Below are 6996 nucleotides of genomic sequence, written 5' to 3' on the forward strand. Positions count from 1 at the left end.
CGGCTGTGAACTAAAAAAGGTATTGTGCTGCTTTCCTTGTTTGTTGTTAGGGGGTGATGTAACATGGACAAAAGATAGTTTCAGAACTATTAGCAAAATGAAAGACAGAACTGAAAAGTATGAGAAGCACGTTGACAATGTAGTTTCCCTATCAATTTTGGGGGCCCTAAATATTAAAGAAAAACTTAGTGAGGCCTGCAGACTTTCAATCAATCATCATAACATGAATGTTAAGAAGAACCGTGAAATTTTATCTAAAATAATAGATTGTATTTTCTTTTGTGAGAACTTTGAAACTCCCTTACAAGGACATGATGAAAAGGATGATTCAGTAAATTAAAGTGTATTTAGAGGATTTTTAAATTTTGCATCTTAATTAGATCCAGATTTAAAGAATCACTTAGAAACCAGTAGTGTCTTCAAAGGGGTTTCCAAGACTATTCAGAATGACATACTTGACTGTCTTTTACAAATATACCGTGATGAAATAAGGGCAGAAATTAGCAAAGCTTCCTTTGTAGCTGTCATGGCTAACGATACAACAGATGTGTCTGAACATACACAAATGATCATTGTTTTACGGTACGTCTTGGATGACAAAATACTTGTACGCTTTTGGGGATTCTTTATTCCAGAAAACCAAACCGCTGATGAGATATCAAAATGTATTCTACAACAATTAGATATAATCCTTCAAGGGAATCGCCAAAAGCTGATAGCTCAGACATTTGATGATGCAAATGTCATGAAAGGCAAAAAAACTGGTGCTCAGGCAAAAATAAAAGCAGTTTATAGTAATGCGCATTTCACTCTATGTTATGCGCATCAAATTAATTTAATAATGAGGAATGCAGCAAGCATTACACGAAATACTAGAATATTTATCTCTAACATTTTGGCTATTCCGACTTTCTTTTCTAGATCACCACAGCGTCTGTCCATTTTTCATGAAGCATCTGGATGTAAGCATTCTACATCCATCCGCCACAAGGTGGAACTTTAAAATACACAGAGTTCATGAAAATGTTCAAGCATAAAAAAAAAACTGTCACTGAAATTCAGTCAACATCACATGTAGATGAGACCGTTGCAGAAGCGACAGGAATTCTGAAATATTTGAACGATGAAAATTTCATATTTTGGTTTGAGCTATTTCATAAAATTATGTCTCATGTTGAAATTATTTCTCAGAAAATTAGCATATATAAAGTCAATGAATACATAACAAATTTCAAAACTGCTATTTTAGAGATAAGAAACACCAAATACTGTGAAAATCCTTCACAAACACTCAAGGGCGAAGCTAAAGAACTGTGTGACTATATACCTGTTGATATAACGGACAGATATTCTTCAACTAAACATTTAATACTTGCTAAATTGTTTTACAAGATAAGCTTTGCTAGTTTTAAGAAAACAAACTACCTACAGAAGAGATATCCTTGACAACTGAAGCATATCCCATGATTGACAAAGAAAAGTTTGAAACTGAGATAGAAATATTTTATAGTAGGCCAGATATCCATGAATATTGCAAAGTAATTTATCTCCTGAAATTTATTTTGGAAAACAATTTAAACGATGTTCTTAGTGAAATCACAAAACTTATAAAAAATTATCTTGACAATTCCCATGACTACATAAGAGATAGAACGTTGTTTTTCAACTCTGAAAAGAATAAAAACTTTTCTAAGGAACCCATGGGTTGCGAAAGACTAAATGAACTTGCAGTGCTTTCAATTGATAAAAAAGTTCTTCAGCAGTCATTCAGAAGTTAAGGAGAAAATTATCAATCTTTTCTCACAAATTAAAGGAGAATGAAGTTTACTTTCAAATGAATGTAATAAATAAAATATTCCAAATATTTACATCTATTTAGGATTCCTTTAAGTTATTGTATTTTTATACGTGTGCATACGCATAAATTATGTATATTTTTTATGTGTGTAGTATTTTTACACAATATTAAAACAATAGGTATTTTCTTTAAAACAGCACCCCCACTAATCTTAGGCACGATCCGCCACTGGTGAGGGTCCACAATAACACCTTAACTTTAATCTTAATTCACGTTAGCTTTTATTGATTTTTTTTTAGTTGAATCATATTGTGTCAAATAAATTCACCTCATAAATTCACGTTCTTATTAAAGTGAAAGCAAAAAAAAAAAAAAGAGTCGAAGCTTTAGACAATTCTCGACACAAATTTGGCATAACTCCACTTGCACCTGACACTCTTTCGAAAATAGATAAATAGATAAATAATAAAAAATAAGAACGTTACTTGTTATCGTGTCAAAAGAAGGAAAAACTCCTGCTCACGTGATTATGTGTCTTTTTAAAAACATTTACATAACCCTTTTATTTTTATTTATATATCTGTTTAAACTTTTTCTGTCAGTGTACTAGAAGGAATTCAGTTGATTACAACCCTTTCTGTGTGTTCTGTGTGTTCTTTACATTACAATAGTACAACCCTGAATCCGACGGCACAATACTACACCGTTCAATACTGTAAAACTGAAACGAAGCTGTTCTACTTGAAAAGGGCGCCATTTTCTTCTTATTCGTATTTATATCAATTCTTTGCTTTAAAAAAACTAAAGTAATTACGTGTTTACTTTTTTAATATCTCTTTTTTCTGTTTCGGATTATTTTACTAAATTAAGTAAAGTTTCATTATTTTTCAAAACTGTTTTTCTTTCTTTGTTTTTCGATATTTCTTCAATATTATTTAGCAAGAGTGTTTATTAAAATAGGCAACAAACGACTACCCGAAAAAAATAAATATACAAGAAATAAATGTTACCATAGTCAATAAATTCATGTTTTTTGTTGTTTTGAGATAGTTTTTAATGCTCTTTACTTGAAATAATTTCAGCGAACCGAAATTAAAACGAAATTTGAGGCGATAACTACTTAAAACTATACATACCATAATCGAATATTCCTCAAGCACAAAATAACGGAAAACATTAAAATATGTTTATAAATATTCCTTACGTTGACGGAACTCTCTTAAATTGTTAACACAGAATGCTCAGGTGCCCCTCCTTCAAATTGAAAACGGGGCTCTCCATTTCAAAGTCGCTGCCATTTTGATTTTTTAAATCGGTTCGTGAATTAAAAAAAATTTTTTTTTTTTTTACAAACTACTTAAAGATACAAACCAATGAACTTTACTACCATAAAAGTAACTTTTATTGACTATGGTAACATTTATTTCTTGTATATTTATATTATTATATATAACATTTTCTCTTTGTAAAGAAACATCATTTTGTTGGTCACTCTTGGCTACAAATGGACACAAAGTTGATATAAAAAATATATTTTCGCGAAAATTATCTTTACTTTCATCATATTTTGCTTAGGGTAAAATTTTTGAGTATCAAAACCTATCTCTTTACAACCCCCTCCTTTTCATAACCTATCATACTTTCATCAATCACAGTCCATTTTCTGTAGGCTGTTTTTTAACCCAGTCAACGACGGGTACTTCTGCTAGTTAAATATAAATATTTTTGCCTTATAAAATCTAAATATATTTAATAAAGCAAAATATAAGTTTTACATATCAGTTGAGCACTTCAATTATATGTTTTTTCTAAGCTAACACAAAATCAAATAATAAGTTAGTATTAATATTATGGGATTAAAACGAAAATTTTTCTTTTGTTTTAATCATTCAAATGAAATCACAGGTTGACTACTATCTCTAGAATTCTTATTCGAATTTTGATCATTAAATTATTTTGATTTTAGAAAAATATCTAAAATTTGGAAATTAAATTCAAATTAAAGGAATGTTGCTTAGTTTCTGATGATTGGTAAAATTTCATGGAAATCGGAAATATTTGAATTTTTAAATTAAAGGGCTTACCCGTAAAAACGTTTTTAAAATACTCTCAAGAAACTAAAATTTGGAAAATATTTCTTAATTGTTGCCAAATATTTTTATAATTGTCTTCAAGTCAGATTATCTGAATTTTAACAAAAATGCTTCCAGCATTCCTTTTGTGACATTCGCTGTGAGTATATAATATATACGAACTCGGGAAGGACCGATCAGCGAATGCGCTAAGCTATGGTTCTCCCTTCTAGAATCCAAAGCACGCTGAGGTTAGATGGAATAATGTTTCCATTGTGATATTTTATATACATCAAATAACAAAGAGAAGAAAAAAACAAACAAACGGCGGATTATATTTTTATTCCAAAATCACGGGTGCATCACGCGCGATTCTTCTTTTATTATTAAATGTTGAAAAGTATGGAGAGGGAGATTCTCTTGGTTGTTTTTTTTTATATAAAAAAATGAAATCTCACATTACTCATTTATATATATATATGCCAATTCAATATATTGATGCTGAAATAATAATCAATCATTCGCACATTAAATCGGAACTTGATTCCTTTTCTCTCTTTTTTTTTCTTATATTTAGAAAAATGAAATGTCACATTACTCATTTATATGTATATGCCAATTCAATATATTGATGCTGAAATAATAATCAATCATTCGCACATTAAATCGGAACTTGATTCCCCTTTTTTTGTGTTCATAGTGCATCCGCACTTCGTGATATAGAAAAGAGGAAATATCTGCAAAACGTTCTAGATCTCTTCCGAGAATCATATTGGTTGCTTTCTCTCTTTTTTTTTTTTAATTTTTTTCACGTAATTAAAACCCCCGCTATGAAAAATTCTTTTTCATACTTGTCGTATCGCCTTCCGCGTTAAAAGAAAAATGCCTGTATTTACCTTAGGTTTTCCAGGTTCATATTCCTCTTTCTTTTTTCTTTTTTTTTATCTTGATGGGGTTAAATCAGTAATTCCTCTTTTTTCTAATTCCCACGTGGTGCGCTGCGTCTATCCCATTTTTCAATCTTCGCAACAACTGACTCTTTTTGTTTCTGTTTTTTTTTCTTTTGCCGCCTTAGTTATCTCCCTTGGTCCTCGCTCCTGCTGATATTCTTTCTCTACGTTCTCTACGTTCTCTCTCTCTCTTTTGTCAACGTGCCGTTTCGACGGGTTTGTTTGCCTTTTTCGTACGGGCCCGTCACACCATCCTCCATAACAGAAAAAAAAAATTATCAAAAATTTTTTTTTTAAATCCAGTCCCTGGATTGCGTCTAATTTATTTGTTCATCTCAGCATCTCTTTTTTTTTTTTTTTTGTTTATTTCTATTTCATATCACCTGACAACGTGAAAGCGTTTATTTCTATTTCATATCACCTGACAACGTGAAAGCGTTTATTTCTATTTTATATTACCTGACAACGTGAAAGCGTTTATTTCTATTTCATATCACCTGACAACGTGAAAGCGTTTATTTCTATTTCATATCACCTGACAACGTGAAAGCGTTTATTTCTATTTCATATCACCTGACAACGTGAAAGCGTTTATTTCTATTTCATATCACCTGACAACGTGAAAGCGTTTATTTCTATTTTATATTACCTGACAACGTGAAAGCGTTTATTTCTATTTCATATCACCTGACAACGTGAAAGCGTTTATTTCTATTTTATATTACCTGACAACGTGAAAGCGTTTATTTCTATTTCATATCACCTGACAACGTGAAAGCGTTTATTTCTATTTCATATCACCTGACAACGTGAAAGCGTTTATTTCTATTTCATATCACCTGACAACGTGAAAGCGTTTATTTCTATTTTATATTACCTGACAACGTGAAAGCGTTTATTTCTATTTCATATCACCTGACAACGTGAAAGCGTTTATTTCTATTTTATATTACCTGACAACGTGAAAGCGTTTATTTCTATTTCATATCACCTGACAACGTGAAAGCGTTTATTTCTATTTCATATCACCTGACAACGTGAAAGCGTTTATTTCTATTTCATATCACCTGACAACGTGAAAGCGTTTATTTCTATTTCATATTACCTGACAACGTGAAAGCGTTTATTTCTATTTCATATCACCTGACAACGTGAAAGCGTTTATTTCTATTTTCATATCACCTGACAACGTGAAAGCGTTTATTTCTATTTCATATCACCTGACAACGTGAAAGCGTTTATTTCTATTTCATATCACCTGACAACGTGAAAGCGTTTATTTCTATTTCATATCACCTGACAACGTGAAAGCGTTTATTTCTATTTCATATCACCTGACAACGTGAAAGCGTTTATTTCTATTTTATATTACCTGACAACGTGAAAGCGTTTATTTCTATTTCATATCACCTGACAACGTGAAAGCGTTTATTTCTATTTCATATCACCTGACAACGTGAAAGCGTTTATTTCTATTTCATATCACCTGACAACGTGAAAGCGTTTATTTCTATTTCATATCACCTGACAACGTGAAAGCGTTTATTTCTATTTCATATCACCTGACAACGTGAACTGACAACGTGAAAGCGTTTATTTCTATTTTATATTACCTGACAACGTGAAAGCGTTTATTTCTATTTCATATCACCTGACAACGTGAAAGCGTTTATTTCTATTTTATATTACCTGACAACGTGAAAGCGTTTATTTCTATTTCATATCACCTGACAACGTGAAAGCGTTTATTTCTATTTTATATTACCTGACAACGTGAAAGCGTTTATTTCTATTTCATATCACCTGACAACGTGAAAGCGTTTATTTCTATTTCATATCACCTGACAACGTGAAAGCGTTTATTTCTATTTCATATCACCTGACAACGTGAAAGCGTTTATTTCTATTTCATATCACCTGACAACGTGAAAGCGTTTATTTCTATTTCATATCACCTGACAACGTGAAAGCGTTTATTTCTATTTCATATCACCTGACAACGTGAAAGCGTTTATTTCTATTTTATATTACCTGACAACGTGAACGCGTTTATTTCTATTTCATATCACCTGACAACGTGAAAGCGTTTATTTCTATTTCATATCACCTGACAACGTGAAAGCGTTTATTTCTATTTCATATCACCTGACAACGTGAAAGCGTTTATTTCTATTTC

This window comes from Euprymna scolopes, chromosome 21, assembly GCF_053919585.1.
Source record: "Euprymna scolopes isolate OS-2025 chromosome 21, ASM5391958v1, whole genome shotgun sequence".
Lineage (NCBI taxonomy): Eukaryota > Metazoa > Mollusca > Cephalopoda > Sepiida > Sepiolidae > Euprymna > Euprymna scolopes.